Source organism: Halichoerus grypus, chromosome 14 (genome assembly GCF_964656455.1).
Source record: "Halichoerus grypus chromosome 14, mHalGry1.hap1.1, whole genome shotgun sequence".
NCBI classification, from domain to species: Eukaryota; Metazoa; Chordata; class Mammalia; order Carnivora; family Phocidae; genus Halichoerus; species Halichoerus grypus.
The window spans coordinates 30,308,574-30,334,714 of NC_135725.1; the positions used below are offsets into that span (position 1 = coordinate 30,308,574).

The 26,141-nt window shown below is 39.6% G+C and overlaps 1 long non-coding RNA gene across 1 annotated transcript in view; it reads left to right on the forward strand.

Moving 5' to 3' along the window:
* The window catches only part of LOC118550606 (uncharacterized), a 110,024-nt gene extending 83,883 nt beyond the window's left edge, over positions 1-26,141 (forward strand). Inside the window, exon 4 of the long non-coding RNA XR_004924659.2 lies at positions 25,992-26,141. This is a non-coding gene — a long non-coding RNA (uncharacterized LOC118550606). The remainder of the gene's footprint in view (positions 1-25,991) is intronic.

The following is a 26,141-nucleotide window of genomic DNA, read 5'->3' on the forward strand; positions in this document are numbered from 1 at the left end:
CCAAGCTAACCCATCCCCCACCCTCCTCCCCTCTAAAATCCTCAGTTTATTTCTCAGAGCCCAAGTCTCTCCTGGTTCATCTCTCCCTCCGATTCCACCCCCCCTTCATTTTTCCCTTCCTTCTCCTAATGTCCTCCATGCTATTCCCTATGTTCCACAAATAAGTGAAACCATATGATAATTGACTTTCTCTTCTTGACTTATTTCACTTAGCATAATCTCCTCCAGTCCCATCCATGTTGTTGTAAAAGTTGGGTATTCATCCTTTGTGATGGGTGAGTAATATTCCATTGTACGTATGGACTACATCTTCTTTATCCATTCATCTGTTGAAGGGCATCTTGGCTCTTTCCACAGTTTTGTTATTGCGGACATTGCTTTTATGAACATTGGGGTGCATATGACCCTTCTTTTCACTACATCTGTGTCTTAGGGGTAAATATCCCTAAGGGGTGCAATTGCTGAGTCATAGGGTAGCTCTATATTTAATTTTTTGAGGCAACTTCATACTGTTTTCCAAAGTGGCTGTACCAACTTGCATTCCCACCAACAGTGCAAGAGGGTTCCCCTTTCTCCACAACCTCTCCAACATTTGTTGTTTCTTGCCTTGTCAATTTTTGCCATTCTAACTGGTGTAAGGTGGTATCTCAGTGTGGTTTTGATTTGAATTTCCCTGATGGCTAATGATGATGAACATTTTTTCATGTGTCTGTTAGCCATTTGTATGTCTTCTTTGGAGAAGTGTCTGTTCATATCTTCTGCCCATTTTTTGACTTGATTATTTGTTTTTTGGGTGTTGAGTTTGAGAAGTTCTTTATAGATCTTGGATACCAGCCCTTTATCTGTAGTGTCATTTGCAAATATCTTCTCCCATTTTGTGGGTTGCCTCTTTGTTTTGTTGACTGTTTCCTTTGCTGTGCAGAAGCTTTTTATCTTGATGAAGTCCCAAAAGTTCATTTTTGCTTTTGTTTCACTAGGTATCTTGAAAGAAGTTGCTGTGGCTGATGTTAAAGAGGTTACTGCCTATGTTCTCCTCTAGGATTTTGATGGATTCCTGTCTCACATTAAGGTCTTTCATCCATTTTGAGTTTATCTTTGTGTATGGTGTTAGGGAATGGTCGAGTTTCATTCTTCTGCATGTGGCTGTCCAATTTTCCCAGCACCATTTATTGAAGAGACTGTCTTTTTTCCATTGCATATTTTTTCCTGCTTTGTCAAAGATTATTTGACCATAGAGTTGAGGGTTCTCTATTCTGTTCCATTGATCTATATGTCTGTTTTTGTGCCAGTATCATGCTGTCTTGGTGATCACAGCTTTGTAATATAGCTTGAAATCGGGCAACGTGATGCCCCCAGCTTTGTTTTTCTTTTTCAACATTTCCTTGGCGATTTGGGGTCTTTTTTGATTCTATACAAATTTTAGGATTGTTTGTTCCAGCACTTTGAAAAATGTCATTGGAATTTTGATCAGGATGGCATTGAAGGTATAGATTGCTCTGGGTAGCATAGACATTTTAACAATGCTTATTCTTCCGATCCATGAGCATGGAATGTTTTTCCATCTTTTTGTGTCTTCCTCAATTTCATTCATGAGTGTTCTGTAGTTCCTAGAGTATAGATCCTTTACCCCTTTGGTTAGGTTTATTCCGAGGTATGTTATGGTTTTTGGTGCTATTGTAAATGCAATCGTTTCTCTAATTTCTCTTTCTACAGTTGCGTTGTTAGTGCATAAGAAAGCAACTGATTTCTGTGCATTGATTTTGTATCCTGCCACATTACTGAATTGCTGGATGAGTTCTAGTAATTTGGGGGTGGGGTCTTTTGGGTTTTCACATAAAGTATCATGTCATCTGCGAAAAGAGAGAGTTGGACTTCTTCTTTGCCAATTGGAATACCTTTTATTTCTTTTTGTTGTCTGATTGCTGTTGCTAGGACTTCTAGTACTATGTTGAACAATAGTGGCGAGAGTGGGCATCCCTGACGTGTTCCTGATATTAAGGGAAAGGCTCTCAGCTTTTCCCCATTGAGGATGATATTCGCTGTGGGTTTTTCATAGATGGATTTTAGGAACTTGAGGAATATTCCCTCTATCCCTATACTCTGAAGAGTTTTAATCAGGAAAGGATGCTGTATTTTGTTAAATGCTTTTACTGCATCAATTGAGAGGACCATATGTTTCTTCTGATTGATTTGTGAATGTTGAACCTCGCTTGCATCCCGGGGATATATCCCACTTGGTCATGGTGGATGATCCTTTTAATGTATTGTTGGATCTTATTAGCTAGGATTTTGTTGAGGATTTTGGAATCCATATTCATCAGGGATATCGGTCTGAAATTCTCCTTTTTGATGGGGTCTTTGCCTGGTTTGGGGATTAACGTAATGCTGGCCTCATAGAATGAGTCCGGAAGCTTTCCTGCTGTTTCCCTTTTTTGAAACAGCTTCAGGAGAATAGGTATTATTTCTTCTTTGAATGTTTGGTAGAATTCCCCAGGGAATCCACAGGCCCTGGACTCTTGTTTTTTGGGAGGTTTTTGATCACTGCTTCAATCTCGTTCCTGGTTATTGGCCTATTCAGGTTGTCAATTTCTTCCTGTTTCAGTCTTGGCATTAGTCTGGATGTATCTTTAGGTTCTAAGATTTGCAAGTTTTACTATTACATGCCAGGGTGTTGGCCTGTTTTCCTTGATCTTGGGAGGGGTCCTCTCTGCCTCTAGGACGCGAATGTTTGTTTCATTCCCCAGATTAGGGAAGTTCTCAGAACTTTCAAAGAACCAGCTTCTAGTTTCATTGATCTGATCTACTGTGTTTCTGGTTTCTAATTCATTGATCACTGCTCTAATCTTAGTTATTTCTCTTCTAATGTGTGGCTTAGGCATCGTTTGTTGCTTTTTCTCTAGTTCTTTAAGGTGTAGAGTTAGTTGGTGAATTCATGATTTTTCTATTTTTTGAGTGAAGCTTGGATGGCTATGTATTTCCCCCTTAGGACTGCCTTTGCAGTATCCCATAGGTTTTGGACCGATGTGTTTTCATTCTCATTGGTTTCCATGAATTGTTTAAGTTCTTCTTTGATTTCCTGGTTGACCCAAACATTCTTGAGCAGAGTGGTCTTTAGCTTCCAAGCATTTGACTTTCTGCCGATTTTTTTCTTGTGATTGAGTTCCAGTTTTAAAGCATTGTAGTCTGAGAATATGCAGGGAATAATCTCAATCTTTTGGTATTGATTGAGACCTGATTTGTGACCCAGTATGTGGTCTATTCTGGAGAAAGTTCCATGTGTGCTCGAGAAGAATGAGTATTCTGTTGTTTTAGGGTGGAATGTTCTGTATATATCTATGAGATCCATCTGGTCCAGTGTGTCATTCAAAGTTCTTGTTTCTTCGTTGATTTTCTGCTTAGATGATCTGTCTATTGCTGAGAGTGGAGTATTGAGGTCTCCTACAGTTAACGTATTGTTATCAATATGACTCTTTATTTTGGTTAACAGTTGGCTTATGTAGTTGGCTGCTCCCATGCTGGGGGTGTACATATTTACAATTGTTAGATCTTCTTGTTGGATAGACTCTTTAAGAATGATATAGTGTCCTTCTGTGTCTCTAACTACAGTCTTTAGGTTAAAATCTACTTTGTCTGATATAAGAATTGCTACCCCAGCTTTCTTTGAGGTCTGCTGGCATGGAAGATGGATCTCCATCCCTTCACTTTCAGTCTGGATGTATCTTTAGGTTCAAAATGAGTCTCTTGTAGACAGCGTATGGATGGGTCCTGTCTTTTTATCCAATCTGTAACCCTGTGCCATTTTATGGGAGCATTTAGGCCATTCACGTTGAGAGTGATTATTGAATGATATGAATTAATTGTCGTCATGTTGCCTGTGAAGACGTTGTTTTTACAGATTGTCCCTGTAAATTTCTGTTGTAGATCACTCGGGGTCTTTCTCCTTTTATAGAACCCCCCTTAATATTTCTTGCAGGGCCGTCTTAGTGGTCACATATTCTTTCAGTTTCTGCCAGTCTTGGAAGCTCTGCATCTCTCCATCTATATTCTAAATGACTGCCTTGCCAGATAAGGTATTCTTGGCTACATGTTCTTCTCGTTTACTACCCTGAATATGTCTTGCCAGGCCTTTCTGGCTTGCCAGGTCTCTGTGGATAGGTCTGATATTATTCTGATGTTCCTCCCTCTGTACATAAGGAATCTCTTCCCCCTAACTGCCCTTAAGATGGTTTCCTTGGTTCTAAGATTTGCAAGTTTTACTATTACATGCCAGGGTGTTGGCCTGTTTTCCTTGATCTTGGGAGGGGTCCTCTCTGCCTCTAGGACGCGAATGTTTGTTTCATTCCCCAGATTAGGGAAGTTCTCAGCTACGATTTGCTCAAATATGTCTTCTAGTCCTCTCTCTCTCTCCACCCCCTCCGGGATTCCAATAATTCTGACATTGGAATGCTTCATGGTGTCACTTATTTCTCTGATTCTATTTTCATGGATTCTGAGTTGTTTTTCCCTGGCCTCCTCTTTTCCCTTTTTATCTATTAAATTGTCTTCCGGGTCACTAATTTGTTCTTCTGCCTCACTTACCCTAGCTGTTAGATTTAGATTAGATTGGATCTCATTGATAGCATTTTTAAGTTCTGCCAATTCAGCTTTCATTTCTGCCCTTAGAGACTCTATGTTGCCATTAATTGATTTCTCCATTCTAGCCATTGTCATCACAATTGCTAGCCTTAATTCCATCTCCGACATCTTAGTTATATCTGTATTCACTTGGAAATCTGTGGCATAAGTCATAGTCTCTGAGTCTTTCCTATTTTGGGGGTTCTTCCTCCTAGTCATTCTGTTGATGGGTGTTTGAGGGAATGTATAGAGTCCAAATTATTGAGTACAACCCAAACGAGTTGCACCTGTTTTCTAGGGACCTTAGGGTTGCTGGCCTCTTGTTCTCCCAGCCTGTCTTCTGGGGGAGAGGCCTGCCATGCTGTTACTCAGGCAACCCTGTTTGGGCAGAGTTGCCCTGCCCCCTGGGGTGGGGGATGGCCTCAGTGGAAACCAGTTTTTTGAGGCTTTTGTTCTCTGGTGGCTTTCCCTGGCGGCTTTCCACATCTCTTCCAAGAGTCAGAGCAGAATAAACCATTTCCAACCCTCTGTCTCAGAGCAGAGAGATCACAGTTTGTTCTTCAATGAGCTCTCCCAGGCACACTATCTCCATTTCTGTCTGTGCTGCTATAAACTGCAGTGTATTGCGTTGTGCGTCCCTCAGCAGCGCTCCTAGTCCTCACTTCCAGGTCCAGGCTCCTCTCTGTCCTTTGTGCTTCTAAAACCGCCAGCTGCCCCCAGTTTGCACACATGGCCCCGCTGCTCTGGTTTCCTTCTAAAGTCCCTTCCCCACTGCTACCGGTCTGGGAGTCTGTGCCTAGTCCCCAGTGTGGGAGGCTGTTGCTCACCAGTGGTATAGGATCCCCACAGCCAGGCTCCCTCCCTCTGCCATTTATCCTCCAATATCTGCCCACGGAATCATGGCTCCCCACTTCATACCTCGAAACCAACTGCCTGCGATATTCCGTTTGTAGAGTCCAGCTCTATCTTCTTACATCTCAGGCTGATTTCATGGGTATTCAGAATGGTCTGGTAGATATCCAGCTCAATTCCGGGACCGGTTGGAATAGGGTCCCCTACTACTCCAACATCTTTCCCCCCCTCTGCACATAATTACCTTTTAAATTCAATTGTTACAGGAAGACACACTTGCATAAAATTATTTAATAGTTAATGTGTTTAATGGAAGAAAATGTTTATTTTCCTTTTGGGAATGTCCTCAAATCACCTACTCAAATTTTGTTCATTGCTCTTCATCACAAACTATCTGTTCTAACCCACAGATTTTTTTCATCCTCACAATATCATAGGTTATTTATTCATCGCTCTGGGTCTTTGCTTCTACAAGTCCCCTTGCCTAGAGTTCTCTTTGGTCTGGTTTACTTACCCAAATCTCTCCATCCATTAGGCTGGACCTCACACTGCACCATTTCCCTGATGCCTCCCTGGCTGTGCTCTCCCCTGACACTCACCCCTCTCCACCTCATCACTTTTGGCTTGTTGAATATGCTTTGTAGAATCTGAAGATATTTGATTTCTCTGCAATTTAGCTTTGAATGCTTTCAGGATGAGCTGATCAGATAAACTTTCTCCAATATCTCTGACCTCTGCTACTCAACTCAACAAACCTGAGTTGACTGCAGAGCAGCAAAGGGAAATGGCAACAAGAGGGGCCATGGTTCACACTGCTGAATTGCAATCAAATAAATTCAAAATTAGAGGGACATATTAATCTGTGTCTGGTGACCTTCTAAAGTAGAGAGGAGAGAGAAAAGAAATGAAATGTATCGAGGGACTATTTGCCAAGCTATTTTTTCATACAGTATTTTGCTTAATTCTAGCAAATTTGCAGGTGAGATAACTGAGGCTCAGAGAAGTTAAGAAACATGACCACACAGCTTTAAATGAAGTTAGAATTCAAACCCAAGAAGAGAGAAGCTACTTATCAACTCCCCATAACTAGAGTTCACCTAGGACATAATCCCAGAGAGCCTGGGTTTTGGGCCCCATAAAGTCATCTTATACCCTGCCACAGTGGAAAGACACCAGGAATGAAAGTAATCAATAGCTATTATACAAAATATAGTGAGGTCATTACCATGAGTGATGTTCAAAGGCCAATGGGATTCAAGGGAGGAAGAGTTATTTCCTGTTAAGAGAAAAAGAAAAGTTTAATGGAAATGTGGTGTTTGAGATAAATCTTGAAGATTGGAAAGACAATTCAAGCTGTGGAAACAGTATATACAAAGGTGACCATGCATAACTAATGAAGTAGTGTTGAGATTGCTCTCCTTAGGAAGCCTGGCTTACAAGGCTGGTTCTTGGCTGGTTATCTGGGAAATTAACTGGTAAACAGTTCTCTACATTAATATGAAATTTTCCCTAAATGATAGGAATGGCTCATCATGCCTAGACTGTGCAAACAATATGGTTTATGCTGAATACCTGCTTTCTTTCTGGGAATCTGGAATTTTGGTATGTGTTAGGCATACAGTGCCTATGTAACTAGTTCCCAATACAAATCTTGGACACGGAGTCTCTAATGAGCTTTCCTGGTAAACAATACTTCACACATGCTGTCACGCCCATTGCTATAAGAATTAGTGGATCCTGTGTACTACACTGGGAGGACTCTTAGAAGCTTGTATCTAGTTTCCTCCAAACTTTGCCCTATGAGCCTTTTCCCTTTCCTAATTTTGTTTTATATCCTTTCACTGTAATAAATAAATGATGTTTATATGTTGAGTCCTGTGTATTCATAGCAAATCATTGAACCTGACAGTGGTCTTGGGGACCACTGACCCAATGACTGAATTGGAAATATATTATGTGTTTAAAAGTAGCAAGGTTTGACTGGAGTGTAAGGTATCTGTAGGCAGAAAAAGTAGACTGAGGTCATTTTATGAACAGTATTACCTGCCTACCCTCTGTTTTTGATTTCAAACTTAATTCCATTTTGGTTAGAGAACACACTTTGTATGATTCTACCTCTTTTAAATATGTTGAATTTCTTCCCATGATATGACAATATCCAAGGTCTCTCTTACTCAGTGTACCATGTTCACTTGAGAAGAATGTGTATTCTTTCCTTGTTGGGTGGAATGTTTTAAAAATGTCGGTTAGATGTAATTGGCTGATGGTTTTATTCAGTTCTTCTATACTTTTGCTGATTTTCTATCAACTTGATCTGTCAATTACTGAGAAAAAGGTTTTGAAGTCTTCAACCTTATTTTGTCCGTTTTCCTTTCAATTGTATTATTTTCTATTTCATCTATTTTTGAAAGTATTTTGTTAGGGGCATACACATATTATAATGTGTATGGACTGTTATATCTTCTTGGTGAATGACCTATCTTATCACTATGTAATTAATGTCCGTCCTTATCTCTTGAACTTTTTTTCACTAGGAAATATAACATTTTTGATACAAATATAGCAATTGATGTTTGCATGGCATACTTTTTCCATTCTGTATGTATGTATGTATGTATGTATGTATGTATATTTATTTATTATTTTTTTGAAGTTTTTATTTAAATTCCAGTTAGTTAACATATAGTATTAATTATTAGTTTCAGGTGTAGAATTTAGTGATTTGTCACTTACATACAACACCTGGTGTTCATCACAAGTGCCCTCCTTAATACCCATTACCCATTTAACCCATCCCTACCACCCACCTCCCCTCCATCAACCCTCAGTTTGTTCTGTTAAGACTCTGTTTCCTGAAACAGTTGTGGAGGTGCCTCAAAAAATTAAAAATAGAGCTACCCTATGACCCAGCAATTGCACTCCTGGGTATTTACCCCAAAGACACAGATGTAGTGCAAAGAAGGGCCATATGCACCCCAGCGTTTATAGCAGCAATGTCCACAATAGCCAAACTGTGGAAAGAGCCGAGATGCCCTTCAACAGATGAATGGATAGAGAAGATGTGGTCCATATATACAATGGAATATTACTCAGCCATCAGAAAGATGAATACCCAACTTTTACATCAACATGGATGGGACTGGAGGAGATTATGCTAAATGAAGTAAGTCAAGAAGAGAAAGTCAATTATCATATGGTTTCACTTATTTGTGGAACATAAGGAATAGCATGGAGGACATTAGGGGAAGGAAGGGAAAAATGAAGGGGGGAAATTCGGAGGGGGAGATGAACCATGAGAGACTATGGACTCTGAGAAACAAAGTGAGGATTTTAGAGGGGAGGGGGTGGGGAGATGGGTTAGCCCAGTGATGAGTATTAAGGAGGGCATGTATTGCATGGAGCACTGGGTGTTATATGAAAACAATGAGTCATGCAACACTACATCAAAAATTAATGATGTATTGTGTGGTGACTAACATAACATAATAAAATAAAATAAAATAAATACAAATAAAATAGCCTAATGTTAAAAAAAAAAGATTCTGTTTCCTGGTTTACCTCTCTCTTTTCCCCCCTATGTTTATCTGTTTTGTTTCTTACATTCCACATATGAGTAGAATCATATGGCATTTGTCTTTCTCTAACTGACATATTTTGCTTAACATAATACTCTCTAGCCTTACCACATTGTTGCAAATGGCAAGATTTCATTCTTTTTTATGGCCGAGTAATATTCCATTATATATATATATATATATATATATATATATATATATATATACACACACACACACACATACACATATATATATATATATATACACACACACATACCACATCTTCTTTATCCATCCATCAGTTGATAAGCATTTGGACCCTTTCCTTAGTTTGATTATTGTTGATAATGCTGCTATAAACATTGGGGTTCATGTGTCCCTTGGAATCAGTATTTTTGTATCCTTTAGTTAAATACCTAGTAGTACAATTGCTGGATTATATGGTAGTTCTATTTTTAACTTTTCGGGGAACCTCTATACTGTTTTCCAGAGTGGCTGTACCAGTTTGCTTTCCCACCAACAGTGTAAGAGGGTTCCCCTTTCTCTGCATCGTTCAAATCTATGATCTAAGTTTCCTTCTGGTATTTTTTTTTTTTCCTTTCTACTTGAAGAATTTTATTTACCATGTCTGCGGGTTAATTAATTCATCTGACAATGTCTTTATTTCACCTCATTACTGGGAAATTTTCAAGAGATTGAAATTTGTGTTGACAGTTATTTTCTTTTGGCACTTTCAAATTGTTGTGTTATTTTTGGTATCTAGGGTTTCTGGTAAGAAATTCACAGTCATTCAAATCATTGTTTCCTTGAATGAAATACCTTATTCTCTGACTTCCTTTTTTTCCTCCCAGGTTTATTGAGATGTAATCGATATATAATATTGTTTAGGTTTAAGGCATACAATGTGATTATTTTATAAACAGATATGTTGTGAAATAATTATCATAGTACCTATATTACTCTTGGGTTCTCTCTTCGCTTACAGGATCCCCTTTAATATTTCTTGCAGGGCTGGCTTGGTGGTCACAAATTCTTTCAGTTTCTGTTTGTCCTGGAAGCTCTTTATCTCTCCTTCCATTCTGAATGACAGCCTTGCTGGATAAAGTATTCTTGGCTGCATGTTCTTCTCATTTAGTATCCTGACTACATCATGCCAGCCCTTTCTGGCCTGCCAGGTCTCTGTGGATAGGTCTGATGCCAGTCTAATATTCCTACCCCTGTAGATTAGGAACCTCTTGTCTCAAGCTTCTTTCAGGATTTTCTATCTCTGAAATTGGTAAGCTTCACTATTAAATGTCGGGGTGTGTTGATCTATTTTTATTGATTTTGGGAAGGGTCCTCTCTACCTCTTGGACATGAATGCTTGTTTCCTTCCCCAGATTAGGGAAGTTGTCAGCTATGATTTGCTCAAATATACCTTCTGGCCCTCTGTCTCTTTCTTCTCCCTCAGACCCCAATAATTCTTTTTAAGTTTTTAAGATTTGTTTATTTGACAGAGAGAGAGTGAGAGAGCACAAGCAGGGGGAGTGGCAGAGGGAGAGGGAAAACAGGCTCCCCGCTGAGCAGGTATCCTGATGTGGAGCTTGATCCCAGGACCCAGGGATCATAACCTGAGCTGAAGGCAGATGCTTAAACCACTAAGCCACCAGAGGGCCCCAGAGAAATTCTGATATTGTTTCATTTTATGGAATCGTTGATTTCTTGAAGCCTCCCCTCATGGTCCATTAGTTATTTTTCTCCTTTTTCTCAACTTCCTTCTTTTCCATCAATGTCTTCCGTGTCACTTACTCTCTCTTCTGCCTCATTTACCCTAGCTGTTAGAGCATCCAATTTAGACTGCATTTTAGTTAGAGCATTTTTAAGTTCAGCCTGATTACATCTCATTTCTGCACTAAGAGATTCTCTAGTGTCCTTTATGCTTTTTTTCAAGTCCAGCCGGTAACTTTATAATTGTTTTCCTGAATTCCACCCCTGACATTTTACTTTTATCCATATCGATTAGATCTGTGGCAGAGAGTATTACCTCTGGTTCTTTCTTTTGTTGTGAATTCCCCCTTCTCGTCATTTTCCCCAGAGAAGAATGGATGAACGAGAGAACAGAATCAAAATATCGACGACAACCCAAGCAAAGTACACACCAGAAAAATCCAAAGATGTCAGAATCCATAAAAGAAAAAAGAGAAAACAAAGGGGGGGTGAGAGAGAATATAATCTCACAGGGTCAACAAAACAAGGTGATCCACTTGGTCCTGAGTGTATTTTAGTCTGTGTGTTACAAGACATTAAATACCAAAATTGTAAAGATAGGACAATTTATATATATACAAAAATGAGATTGAATACAGTGAAAGGAAGCCAAAATGAAGACTATATCTATAAAATGTAAAAAATGGAAGTTAAAAAAATACCTAAAAACACAGAGTTGATAAAGTAAGAAACTAGGTGAAAAGGGGGAAAAAAAGAAATGGAAAATTTTAAACTGAAAGATAAACAAATCATGAGCAAAAAGCCCCTAGGGCCTGTTGTGCTGATTCTCAGGAGTCTTTGCCTGGCCAGAGTTGCACTGCCCCTTGCTAGGGGCCCTGGCTCAGTGTAAGCTCTTTCTCATTGCTCTGTGTGGCTTTTATTCCCTGAAGGCTTTCTGCACCTCTCTAGAGGATCTCCAGCCCTAGATCTGAAAGGTCATGGTCCCCTCTCTTCAGTAAACCCTCAGGGTCTTCACTTTTGTTTGTGTCAAACTCTGACAACTCCTGTGGTGATCACCCACACTGATCCTCCTGGGGGAAGGCAGAGGGTTGCCCCATTACTGTCCTTTACAGGGCCCCCACACTGAGAGCTGTCCCAGGTCGTGTGTGGACCCACTCTGCCCCTCTCAGGGGAAGGAGATGGTCCCCATGTTCCTGTCCTTTGCAGGGTTCCCACACAGAGAACAGTCACCTGATCAGGATGCAGCTAATGGTTTATGGTGGATGGAACTGACCGTAACCAGTTTCCCTGGTCCAATGCTTGGGAATTCTACAGGTTCAAGCACCCTTGTTCTTTCTGTGACTCTAGGGATCCTGAGACCACACTGTCCCACCTAGAATTCTGCCTCATTTTACCACCTGGGCACCTTTCAGGCAGGGATGTCTCTCACTGGAGCAGATTTCTAAGGGTTCTGATCTTGTGCTCTGGTGCTATATCACTTTCCAGCATCTGGCCTACTGAGGCTCCCTCCCCCTGCCATTTATTTTCTGATATATCCCCTCAGATTCACTTCATACCTCCTACCTTGCAAAAAGTGGTCACTTTTCTACTTGTAGAGTTCCAGATATTCTTTTCTTACATCTCAGGTTGAATTAATGGTTGTTCAGAATGATTTGATAGTTATCCAGCTAAACTCAAGGGACCAGACAAAATGAGGTCCCTTATTCTTCTGCCACTTTGCCTCCCTTCCTCTGTCTTCAGCTTTTAAAAAAGTACCAGATAAATATATGGAGAGGACAAGGAAAATGTGTCCTGTCTGTAATATGCCAGGTTAATTGTTTACAGCATTGGTAATGATGGGGAATGAAAAGGAAGGGAATAGTGAAGTGTGGGAATGAGAATCTGAAGAGCTGGTCAATATAATGATTGTGCTTGGAATAGTGAACTTGTGTGATGGGTGGTAAAAGACTGGGGTCACCTATAAAGGGAGACCCCTTATCACTAGATTAGCTAATCCTTCTCATGATGTTTTCATAGTGCCTGTACATTGCCATCATCACAAATTATTATTGGTGTGATGATTTGATAATCCTCTTCTCTTCCACCAGACTATAAACTCTATGAGAACAAGGGTTGGGTCTGTTTTGCTCACCACTGTATTCCCACCACCCAACCCAATGACTGCTACAGAGAAGGTGCTCATTGCACCATTGCTATGGCTCACACAGCTCTATGGCTGGCCTTTGTCCCATCCAATATCATCAAAGTCCTTGGAAAAGACTCTGGTGTAAGTGTTGATGCCTGGATTAGGAGAGGAAGGTGGAAACAATTCTTGCATGCCAGAATGGCAAAGGCATAGAGTTACTCATTCTTTTATTAGATTCTTATTGAGAATTTTTGTTGTGCCATGTATTGGGGAGATGAAGATGGCATAAACATATATGGGTCCTACTACATGGTTCCTTTTCTTCTGGAACTTACAGTCTAGTGAGGAAAGTAGACCTCAGTGAAATAGTCCCAAACATGGGTATATAATTACAAATTGAGGTCAGCTAATCAGTCCTGTAAAGTCAAGGAACATTTACCAGTGGAACGAGCCTGTATCAGCAGAATCAGTTAAGACTTCTCATAGGAAGTGACACTTCTGCTGAGAGTTGAAAGAAGTCAGAGGGGGCTGTGCAAAGGCCTTATACTGAGAGGGAGTAGAACTTCTTTAAAAACATGTAAGAAGATGAGATGTCTAGAACAATGGAAGCAGAGGAGCCTGGTGCACATATCAAGTCAGAAAGGCCTTAAGGATTTTAGTCTTTATTCTTAAAGAATGGGTGGTTTTGTGTGTGGGTGTGTTTTTTTTTAAGATTTTATTTATTTATTTGACGGAGAGAGAGAGACACAGTGAGAGAGGGAACACAGCAGGGGGAGTGGGAGAGGGAGAAGCAGGTTTCCCACTGAGCAGGGAGCCTGATGCAGGGCTGGATCCCAGGACTCTGGGATCATGACCTGAGCCAAAGGCAGATGCTTAACAACTGAGCCACCCAGACACCCCAAGAATGGGTGGTTTTGAAGTAAATCAGAGGATGGCATGATAGATATATCAGTTATCTATTGTTGCATAACAAATTATTCCAATTTCTAGTAACTTAAAATAAGTAACATTATTATATCATAGTTCTGTGGACCAGGAATTTGAGCATGGCTTAAGTGGTTCCTCTGCCTCTGGGGGTCTCCCACAAGGCTATAAATCAAGTCAGCTAGGGCTGTGGATATCTCAGGGCTTGTCTAGGGGAGGATCCACATCCAATCTTACTCACATCATTGTTGTCAGGCTTCAGGTCTTCACTCTTGGCTGTTGGCTGGAGACATCTGTTTATTGCCATGTGGGCCTCTCCATAGGGTTATGCACAACATGGCAATATGGCAGTTTGATTTCTCCAGAGTGGGGAAGAAAAGAGAGAACATACAATCTTTTTGTAAACTAATCTCAGATGTCACATCTCATCACTTTTGCCATATTCTATCTGCAGGAGCAAGTCATCTAATGAAGTCCATACTCAAGAGGAGGGTATTACACAAGGATATGGATACCAGCAGGCAGGAATCACTGGGGGCCATTTTAGAGGCTGCCTACAACAATGTGGAGGAGGTTGAAGTTAGAGCAAATGTAGAGAGCAGAATTCAGAGGCTATTGTAGGAGTCCGTGCAAGAGATGATTGCAGATTGTAGCTTGGACCAAGCTGGTAGTAGTAGTGATAGTGAACACCAGGTGAACATGTTGGAGAGATATTCAGAAGGTAAAATTGATAGATAATAGATTACAAGTAGATTAAATATAAGAAGGCAAGAAAAAGAGAGATATTATGGAAAATTCTTAGGTGTCTGCCTTGTACACTGGATAGATGGTAGTACCATTCATGTATATAGAAAACATGAGGGAAAAAACAAGTAAAGGAAGAAAGATCAGGGATTCAATTTTGGATGGATTGACATAGAAACTGTGTGCAAGCAACTTAAGACTAGATGTCATTTCACTGAAAAACTGAGTTACTCAGGTGGATGTTTAGTCTTGAGGCAGAAGTGAGGTCCAGCTTTGAGATTTAAAGGGGGGATCATCAGGGGCCTGGGTGGTTCAGTGGGTTAAGTGTCTGCCTTTGGCTCAGGTAGTGATCCCAGAGTCCTGGGATCGAGCCCTGCATCAGGTTTACTGCTTGGTGGGGAGCTGCTTCTCCCTCTCCCTCTGCCTCTCCTCTGCTCCTGCTTTCTCTCTCTCTCAAATAAACAAAATCTTTTAAAAAATAAAGGGGGATCATTGAGGCACCTGGATGGCTCAGTCAGTTAAGCATCTGCCTTCAGGTCAGGTCATGATCCCAGGGTCCTAGGATCACTGCTCAGCGGACAGCCTGCTTCTCCCTCTCCCTCTGTCCCTCCCCCCTCGTGCTCCCTTTCTGTCAAATAAATAAATAAAATCTTAAAAAAAAAAACCAAAATAAATAAAATAAAGGGGGATCATCAGCAAGTGGTTGAAGAAAGCTCAAGGTAATGAGAGAAGGAGCCAGGACTTAGTCTTGGTGAGCCCCACATGTCATGGTAAATATTGAAGGAGGATCCTAAAAGAAGTTATTAGATGAGGCAGGGCTAGATCAAAGAGACAATAGGGAAATCATGATTGGGGATATTTCAGAGGCCTAGATTGGAGAGCATTTTGGAAGACGAGGGTGGTCAACAGTGTCAGAGGTTGCTGGGAAGCCATGTAGAATGAGGGCCACTGGAGACCATCAGTTATCAGCAAACACTTACCCAGCACTTGCTGGAAGAGACACTGTACTGGGCCCTTAGTACACAAAGGTGAACATGTCTCAGTCAGTTGCTACTTTCTAGACATCTCAGTGCAGGGATGTGTGGGAACAGAACACACAGACATGCTTTTAAATCTCCTAACCAAAGAGTGAAGGCTGCCATATCAAATGTTATCAGCTATTTAAAAACTGGCTTTCTCTGAGGGCCCATTGGGTAGCTGGATGGGGGTGATGGCTCCTGCATACAGAACCCTAGATAGACTGCGTAAGGCTAAAATTTCTAATAAACAGATGTCAGCAACCCAGTCCCTGGAGATTCTAATTCAGTAGGTCAAAGGGACCTAGGCAACTGATTTTTTAAAAACCCCAAGGTTATTCTGATCCTTAGGCAGGAAGGAGAACCTCTCAGAAACCTGGGTTGAATTTTTGATCCTCCATGTGTCAGCACTTCTAACCTGCATGGGTCAATCTAACTGACTCTCCTTTTCTCCTGTGAAATGTAGATAATAATAGCTGCCCTACTAGGTTGTTTTGAGGATGGAATTAGATCCTGTTTATGAAAGCATCTGGAGGAATGGTTCCAAAAATGTTTAAACCCAGGTGGTTGAAGACAGTGTTTCTCAATTCATATGCCTATGAATTATCTGGAGATTTTGGTGTAGATTCTGATTCAGTCTGGGGTGATGCCTGCGAGTCTGCATTTCTAACACACTCCCATGTGCTGTCAATGCTGGTGGTGTATGAACCACAGGCCCTTGAGTAGTAAGGGCTGGGTAAATATTCATGTGGGTTTACAAATGACATCCTTGATGACATCTTAATGATATTGGCATACATCACTTCAAGATTGCTTTTCTATTTGATAAATAGTATCTTTTGCAATAGTAATAACCAAAGAAAAGCCATACTAACCCACAAGCTAGAATCACAGAAATAGTAAACCCTCCAGCTCTAGGCACTGTGAGAATACAAACAAGTGGCCTACCTGCTGATTCACTTATAAGTGTTGTAAAACACTGCATAAGAGCATATTTTGCATAGGCATATGAATAAATCAACCTCACCCTCTGCAAAGGCAAGTTATTTCAATATGCCTCATACCAAATTACTTTTGATTAAAAGCTTATTCAGGAGATAGATGAAAATTACTTTAGGTGTGTTGCCTTCAGCAGCTGTTGAGGAATCTAAAGTGCAATGGTTGGGGCACCTGGGTGGCTCAGTCGGTTAAGCATCTACCTTTGGCTCAGGTCATGATCCCAGGGTCCTGGGATTGAGCCCTGCATCAGGCTCCATGCTGAGCGGGGAGCCTGCTTCTCCCTCTGCCTGCCACTCCCCCTGCCTTGTGCTCTTTTGCTCTCTCTCTCAAATAAATTTTAAAAAATTAAAAAAAAAGGTGCAAGGGTTCAGCATCCATATGTTTTATTTTGGGCAAGCCCAGTAATACCTTGTTTTCTTAAACAGTAATTTTGAGCATGTCTTCCAGAATGGCAATTGCCAGTAGCACAGCCAGAGTATTTAGGAGGGTGGTCATGAGAGTGAGTTATTGAATATACTCACAGTTTCATGGAAAGACTTAGTTGTATGGTGTCCAGCTTGGGATGGCACATGCTGAACCTGTTTTAAGCTGATGACATTTGTGACAGGCTCTTCTTTAATAAATAGAGCATACAGAGAAATAAGAATCACAGTGAAATTACTCAGGTAAAAGAAATCAAGCTCTCATGGCTGTACAGAGGGCTTAAAAACAGAGGGAGGAAAAAGCTGAGATGGACTTCAGAGGCCCCAATATTTCAGAATAGCCCTGACTTCATGTAGACGGCTCCATTGTCCCCATAATTACCCCAGTATTTGTCACACCAAAAAGATTTCCACAAGAGGCAAGCTCTAACACTTATTTGTGCTCACATTGTTTTAGGTATTTTACATAATATTTCTTATTAATACTCAACAACCTTATGAGGTAGAACTATTATTATTGCCATTTTAAGATGTGAAAACTAAGGTTCAAAGTCATATACTTTGACCCTTGAACAACACAGGTTTGTACCATGGGGTCCACTTACACCCAAATTTTGTGATAAATACAGTACAGTACAGTACTTTAAATGTAGTTTCTCTTCCTTATGATTTTCTTAATAACAATTTCTAGCTTACTTTATTATAAGAATACAGTATATAATACATATACAAAATACGTGTTAATTTTATGTTGTTGGTAAGGCTTTTGGTCAACAATGACTATTAGTAGTTAAGTTTTGGGGGAGTTAAAAGTAAACATGGATTTATGTGGAGGATGGCCCCTAATCCCCATGTTGTTCTAAAACATGTCTTCTATTATAAGTTTAACAGTCAATAGATAAGACCACCACTAAGAACTAACTACATCCAAAGTGTTTCTTCCTGTTATATCTCAGTCAGCCCTATAAAACTGCTGTGAGCTTGCGTTTTGAAAGCCTGTTTATGTTGAGTATAGTTCAAGATATTCTGATCAGAGATGAGACACTTAACAGGACTTGAAATGCAGTTTTTGTCTCTATGTGTGTGCATGTGCATGCAATATAAAGGGCAAGAAATGCCACAAAGATAGAGTTGTCAAAAATACAATTCCACAACGTTTTTCTGAGTCCACAGAGAAGGAAATGCAAGGGAGAGTGTTGTTTGTTTACTGGTAAGCGTTGATAAATAGTTAATTTCATGAATACAGGGCTGACAGGTTTCTATTCTATTTCCAATTTTATTTCTATTCCTCTTTTAATTAACCCAACATCCCTTTATTTTTTGTTTTTGTTTAAATTCCAGTTAGTTAACATACAGTATAATATTAGTTTCAGATGTACAATATAGTGATTCAACAGTTACATAAAACACCCAGTGCTCAGCACAAGTGCCCTCCTTAATACCCATCACCCATTTAACCCATTCTCCCACCTATTTCCCCACTGGTAACCATCAGTTTCTTCTCCATAGTTAAAAGTCTGTTTCCTGGTTTGCCTCTCTCTTTCTTTTACTTCTTAAAATCCACATATGAGTGAAATCATATGGTATTTGTCTTTCCCTGTCTGGCTTATTTCACTTAGCACAATACTCTCTAGCTCCATCCATGTTGTTGCAAATGGTAAGATTTCATTCTTTTTGATGGCTGAGTAATATTCCCGTGTGTGTGTGTGTGTATGTGTGTGTGTGTGTGTGTGTGTGTGTATACACCACTTCTTCTTTATCCATTCATTTATCGTGACAGATGAATGGATAAAGATCTGGGCTCTTTCCATATTTTACCTATTATGGACATTGCTGCTATAAACATTGGGCTGTATGTGCCCCTTTGAATCACTGTTTGTATCCTTTGGCTAAATGCCTAGTAGTGCAATTGCTGGGTCATAAGGTAGTTCTATTTTTAACTTTGTGAGGAACCTACCTACTGTTTTCCAAACTGGCTGCACCAGTTTGCATTCCCACCAACAGTGTAAGAGGTTTTCCCTTTCTCCACATCCTCGCCGACATCTGTTCTTTTCTGAGTTGTTCATCTCATCCATTCTGATCGTTGTGAGGTGGTATCTCATTGCGGTTTGAATTTGTATTTCCCTGATGCTGAGTGATGTTGATGCATTTTTTTCATGTCTGTTGGACATTTGTATGTCTTCTTTGGAGAAATTCTGTTCATGTCTTCTGCCCATTTCTTGACTTGTTTTTTGGGTGTTGAGTTTGAGAAGTTCTTTAAAGATTTTGGATAGTAGCCCTTTATCGGATAAGTCATTTGCAAATACCTTCTCCCTTTCTGTATGTTGACTTTTAGTTTTGTTAACTGTTTGCTTTGCTGTGCAAAAGCTTTTTATCCTGATGAAGTCCCAATAGTTCAGTTTTGCTTTTGTTTCTCTTGCCTCTGGAGACATGTCTAGCAAGAAGTTGCTGTGACCGAGGTGAAGGAGGTTGCTGCCCGTGTTCTGCTTTAGGATTTTGATGGATTCCTGTCTCACATTTAGGTTTTTCATCCATTTTGAGTTTATTTTTGTGTATGGTACAAGAGAATGGTCCAATTTTGTTCTTTTTCATGTGGCTGTCCAGTTTTCCCAACACCATTTGTTGAGACTGTCTTTTTCCCACTGGATGGATATTCTTTCCTGCTTCTTAGAAGATTAATTGACCATATAGTTGTGGGTTCATTTCTATGTTTTTGATTCTGTTCCATTTTTCTATGTATCTGTTTCTGTGCCAGTACCATACTGTTTTGATCACTACCTAATATAACTTGAAGTCCAGACTAGTGATGCCTCTAGCTTTGTTTTTCTTTTTCAGGGTTGCTTTGGCTATTCAGGGTCTTTGGGTCCATACAAATTTTAGGATTGTTTGTTCTAGCTCTGTGAAAAATGCTATTGGCATTTTTTTTTGTAGCTCTTTTTTTTATGCTATGTTAATCACCATATATTATATCATTAGTTTTTGATGTAGTGTTCCATGATTCATTGTTTGCATATAACACCCTGTGCTCCATGCAGAACGTGCCCTCCTTAATACCCATCACCAGGCTAACCCCTCCCCCCATCCCCCCTCCCCTCTAGAACCCTCAGTTTGTTTTTCAGAGTCCATAATCTCTCATGGTTCGTCTCCCCCTCCGATTCCCTCCCGATACTTCCCCTCCTGCTTTCTTCTTCTTCTTCTTCTTCTTCTTCTTCTTCTTCTTCTTCTTTTTAAACATATAATGTATTATTTGTTTCAGAGGTACAGGTCTGTGATTCAACAGTCTTACACAATTCACAGCGCTCACCATAGCACATACCCTCCCCAATGTCTATCACCCAGCCACCCCATGCCTCCCACCCCCCACCACTCCAGCAACCCTCAGTTTGTTTCCTGAGATGAAGAATTCCTCATATCAGTGAGGTCATATGATACATGTCTTTCTCTGATTGACTTATTTCGCTCAGCATAATACCCTCCAGTTCCATCCACGACGTTGAAAATGGCAAGATTTCATTCCTTTTGATGGCTGCATAATATTCCATTGTATATACATACCACATCTTCTTTATCCATTCATCTGTCGATGGACATCTTGGCTCTTTCCACAGTTTGGCTATTGTGGACATTGCTGCTATAAACATCGGGGTGCATGTACCCCTTTGGATCCCTACATTTGTATCTTTGGGATAAATACCCAGTAGTGCAATTGCTGGATCGTATGGTAGCTCTATTTTCAACTTTTTGAGGAACCTCCATACTGTTTTCCAGAGTGGCTGTATCGGCTTGCATTCCCACCAAGAGTGTAGGAGGGTTCCCCTTTCTCCACATCCCCACCAACATCTGTCATTTCCTGACTTGTTAATTTTAGCCATTCTGCCCGGTGTGAAGTGATATCTCATTGAGGTTTTGATTTGGATTTCCCTGATGCCGAGTGATGTTGAGCACTTTTTCATGTGTCTGTTGGCCATTTGGATGTCTTCTTTGGAAAAATGTCTGTTCATGTCTTCTGCCCATTTCCTGATTGGATCATTTCTTCTTTGGGTGTTGAGTTTAAGGAGTTCTTTATAGATTTTGGATACTAGCCCTTTATCTGATATGTCACTTGCAAATATCTTCTCCCATTCTGTCGGTTGTCTTTTGGTTTTGTTGACTGTTCCTTTCACTGTGCAAAAACTTTTTATCTTGATGAAGTCCCAATAATTCATTTTTGCCCTTGCTTCCCTTCCCTTTGGTGATGTTTCTGGGAAGAAGTTGCTGCGGCTGAGGTCGAAGAGGTTGCTGCCTGTGTTCTCCTTTAGGATTTTAATGGACTTCTGTCTCACATTTAGGTCTTTCAACCATTTTGAGTCTATTTTTGTGTGTGTTGTCAGGAAATGGTCCAGTTTCATTCTTCTGCATGTGGCTGTCCAATTTTCCCAACACCATTTGTTGAAGAGACTGTCTTTTTTCCGTTGGACATTCTTTCCTGCTTTGTTGAAGATTAGTTGACCATAAAGTTGAGGGTCCATTTCTGGGCTCTCTATTCTGTTCCATTGATCTATGTGTCTGTTTTTGTGCCAGTACCATACTGTCTTGATGATGACAGCTTTGTAATAGAGCTGGAAGTCCGGAATTGTGATGCTGCCAGCTTTGCTTTTCTTTTTCAACATTCTTCTGGCTATTCGGGGTCTTTTCTGGTTCCATACAAATTTTAGGATTATTTGTTCCATTTCTTTGAAAAAAGTGGATGGTATTTTGATAGGGATTGCATTAAATGTGTAGATTGCTCTAGTAGCATTGACATCTTCACAATATTTGTTCTTCCAATCCATGAGCATGGAACGTTTTTCCATTTCTTCGTGTCTTCCTCAATATCTTTCATGAGTATTTTAAGTTTTCTGAGCACAGATTCTTTGCCTCTTTGGTTAGATTTATTCCTAGGTATCTTATGGTTTCGGGTGCAATTGTAAATGGGGTTGACTCCTCAATTTCTCTTTCTTCTGTCTTGTTGTTGGTGTATAGGAATGCCACTGATTTCTGTGCATTGATTTTATATCCTGCCACTTTACTGAATTCCTGTATGAGTTCTAGCAGTTTTGGGGTGGAGTCTTTTGGGTTTTCCACATAAAGTATCATATCATCTGCAAAGAGTGAGAGTTTGACTTCTTCTTTGCCGATTTGGATGCCTTTTATTTCTTTTTGTTGTCTGATTGCCATGGCTAGGACGTCTAGTACTGTGTTGAATAGCAGTGGTGATAGTGGACATCCCTGCCGCGTTCCTGACCTTAGGGGGAAAGCTCTCAGTTTTTCCCTATTGAGAATGATATTTGCTGTGGGTTTTTCATAGATGGCTTTTATGATATTGAGGTATGGACCCTCTATCCCTATACTCTGAAGAGTTTTGATCAAGAAAGGATGTTGTACTTTGTCAAATGGTTTTTCTGCATCTATTGAGAGGATCATATGGTTCTTGTTCTTTCTTTTATTAATGTATTGTATCACATTGATTGATTTGCAGATGTTGAAGCAACCTTGCACCACCACTTCGTCATGGTGAATAATCCTTTTAATGTACTCTTGGATCCTATTGGCTAGTATTTTGGGGAGAATTTTTGCATCCGCGTTCATCAAGGATATTGGTCTGTAATTCTCCTTTTTGATGGGATGGGCTCTTTGTCTGGTTTGGGGATCAAGGTAATGGTGGCCTCATAAAACGAGTTTGGAAGTTTTCCTTCCATTTCTATTTTTTGGAACAGTTTCAGAAGAATAGGTATTAATTCTTCTTGAAATGTTTGGTAGAATTCCCCCGGGAAGCCATCTGGCCCTGGGCTTTTGTTTGTTGGGAGATTTTTGATGACTGCTTCAATTTCCTTAGTGGTTATAGGTCTGCTCAGGTTTTTTTATTCCTTCCTGGTTCAGTTTTGGTAGTTGATACATCCCTAGGAATGCATCCATTGCTTCCAGATTATCTAATTTGCTGGCATATAGTTGCTCATAATATGTTCTTATGATTGTTTGTATTTCTTTGGTGTTGGTTGTGATCTCTCCTCCCTCATTCATGATTTTGTTGATTTGGGTCACTTCTCTTTTCTTTTTGATAATTCTGGCTAGGGGTTTATCAATCTTGTTAATTCTTTCAAAGAACCAGCTCCTAATTTCGTTGATCTGTTCTACTGTTCTTTTGGTTTCTATTTCATTGATTTCTGCTCTGATCTTTATTATTTCTCTTCTCCTGCTGGGTTTAGGCTTTATTTGCTGTTCTTTCTCCAGCTCCTTTAGGTGTAAGGTTAGGTTGTGTATTTGAGACCTTTCTTATGTCTTGAGAAAGGCTTGTATTGCTATATACTTTCCTCTTAGGACTGCTTTTGCTGTAACCCAAAGATTTTGAATAGTTCTGTTTTCATTTTTACTTGTTTCCATGAATTTTTTAATTCTTCTTTAATTTCCTGGTTGACCCATTCATTCTTCAGTAGGATGCTCTTTAGCCTCCATGTACTTGAGTTCTTTCCGACTCTCCTCTTGTGATTGAGTTCTAGTTTCAAAGCAGTGTGGTCTGAAAATATGCAGGGAATGATCCCAATCTTTTGGTACTGATTGAGACCTGATCTGTGACCTAGGATGTGATCTACTCTGGAGAATGTTCCATGGGCACTAGAGAAGAATGTGTATTCTGTTGCTTTGAGATGGAATGTTCTGAATATATCTGTGAAGTCCATTTGGTCCAGTGTGTCATTTAAAGTCTTTATTTCCTTGTTGATCTTTTGCTTAGATGATCTGTCCATTTCAGTGAGGGGGTTGTTAAAGTCCCCCACTGTTACTGTATTGTTGTTGATGTGTTTCTTTGCTTTTGTTATTAATTGGCTTATATAATTGGTTGCTCCCATGTTAGGGGAATAGATATTTACCATTGTTAGATCTTCTTGTTGGATAGACCCTTTAAGTAGGCTATAGTGTCCTTCCTCATCTCTTATTACAGTCTTTGGTTTAAAATCTAATTTGTCTGATATAAGGATTGCCACCCCAGCTTTCTTTTGGTGTCCATTAGCATGGTAAATGGTTTTCCACCCCCTCCACTTTCAATCTGGGGGTGTCTTTGGGTCTAAAATGAGTCTCTTGCAGACAGCTTTTCAATGGGTCTTATTTTTTTTATCCAATCTGATAGCCTGTGTCTTTTGATTGGGACATTTAGCCCATTTACATTCAGGGTAACTATTGAAAGATAGGAATTTAGTGCCGTTGTATTGCCTGTAAGGTGACTGTTACTGTATATTGTCTGTGTTCCTTTCTGGCCTATGTTACTTTTAGGCTCTCTCTTTGCTTAGAGGACCCCTTTCAATATTTCTCGTAGGGCTGGTTTCGTGTTTGCAAATTCCTTTAGTTTTTGTTTATCCTGGAAGCTTTGTATCTCTCCTTCTATTTTCAATGACATCCTAGATGGATATAGTATTCTTGGCTGCATGTTTTTCTCATTTAGTGCTCTGAATACATCATGCTAGTCCATTCTGGCCTACCAGGTCTCTGTGGATAGGTCTGCTGCCAATCTAATGTTTCTACCATTGTAGGTTACAGATCTCTTCTCCCAAGCTGCTTTCAGGATTTTTTTCTTTGTCTCTGAGACTTGTAAGTTTTACTATTAGATGTTGGGGTGTTGACCTATTTTTATTGACTTTGAGAGGGGTTCTCTGTGTCTCCTGGATTTTGATGCCTGTTTCCTTCCTCAAATTAAGGAAGATCTCTGCTATAATTTGCTCCAATATACCTTCTGCCGCTCTCTCTCTTTCTTCTTCTTCTGGGATCCCAATTATTCTAATGTTGTTTCGTCTTATGGCATCACTTATCTCTTGAATTCTGCCCTTGTGATCCAGTAGTTGTTTCTCTCTCTTTTTGTGAGCTTTTTTATTTTCCATCATTTGGTCTTCTATATCACCAATTCTCTCTTCTGCCTCATTTATCCTAGCAGTTAGAGCCTCCATTTTTTATTGGACCTCATTAATAGCCTTTTTGATTTCAACTGGTTAGATTTTAGTTCTTTTATTTCTCCAGAAAGGGTTTCTCTACTAACTTCCATGCTTTTTTCACCCAGCTAGTATCTTTAAAATCATCATTCTGAACTCTAGCTCTGACACCTTACTAAAGTCCATATTGATTAGGTCCTTGGGAGTTGGTACTGCCTCTTGTTCTTTTTGTTGAGGTGATTTTTTCATTCTTGTCATTTTGTCCAGAAGAGAATCGATGAATGGGAGAAGAAAATGCTAACAGGGTAACAACATCCCCAGAAAATATACACTAAACAAATCAGAAAAGACCTGAGCTGAAGGCAGATGCTAAACCATCTGAGCCACCCAGGCACCCCTAATGTTTGATTTTTAATCCAATTTTATATAAGTGTACAATTGTAATTGTTGACTATTGATACCTTTTATGAGTTAATGTAATCAACCATACTCATTCATCTCTCAATTTGTTAATTTGGCAAGTAAAAATGTACATCTTTTTTTAAAGGGCTTTTGTGTTTCACAGTAGGCCGATATCTTGGTTTACTATTTGTTATCTTTGTAGTCAACTCTATTTTCTATGAAAATGGGGGCCAGAGACAACATCATACTTAAATGAAACCTACATATATAGATTAAAACTTTACTGAGCTATCAGTTTGAAAAACTTTTCTATACTCAATCCTTTAAAGAGTGTTACTAACAACAAATAACTTACCTTTCAATTGGCAACATGAAGATTTTGTTAAAAGACCAAAAGACTATTAGTGATTAAACAGGTGAAGTAAAAGACCTGAAAAATATACAAGCTAGATAATCATCTTCCAAATAATCAAGAGTTTATGTATTAGATAAGGAATAGAAGTTGTACACCTTAGTAATGACACACATTTAAAATATTTGGAACAAATGTTAACAAAATGTGGTGAATAAAGCATGGATTAGAGTAGGAAGACCATCAGAAAGAATCATTTGTGTTGGTCTCAAGTTTCTTGTTGTAAAATAAATGAATTAAATCAGAAAATTCAAAAATCTCTCCAATATTTGTTTTTTTCCAGGAGAACATTCTTCACTGTATTTCAGTTCCAAGAGCATTCAAGAGTGGAAAAAAATATGAAGGATATTCATTTCACTGAGCTGTTTTGAGTGGCAAATAAACACTTTAAAGTCGTTTTGAAAAAAAACAAAGTATGAAAGATTGTACAATA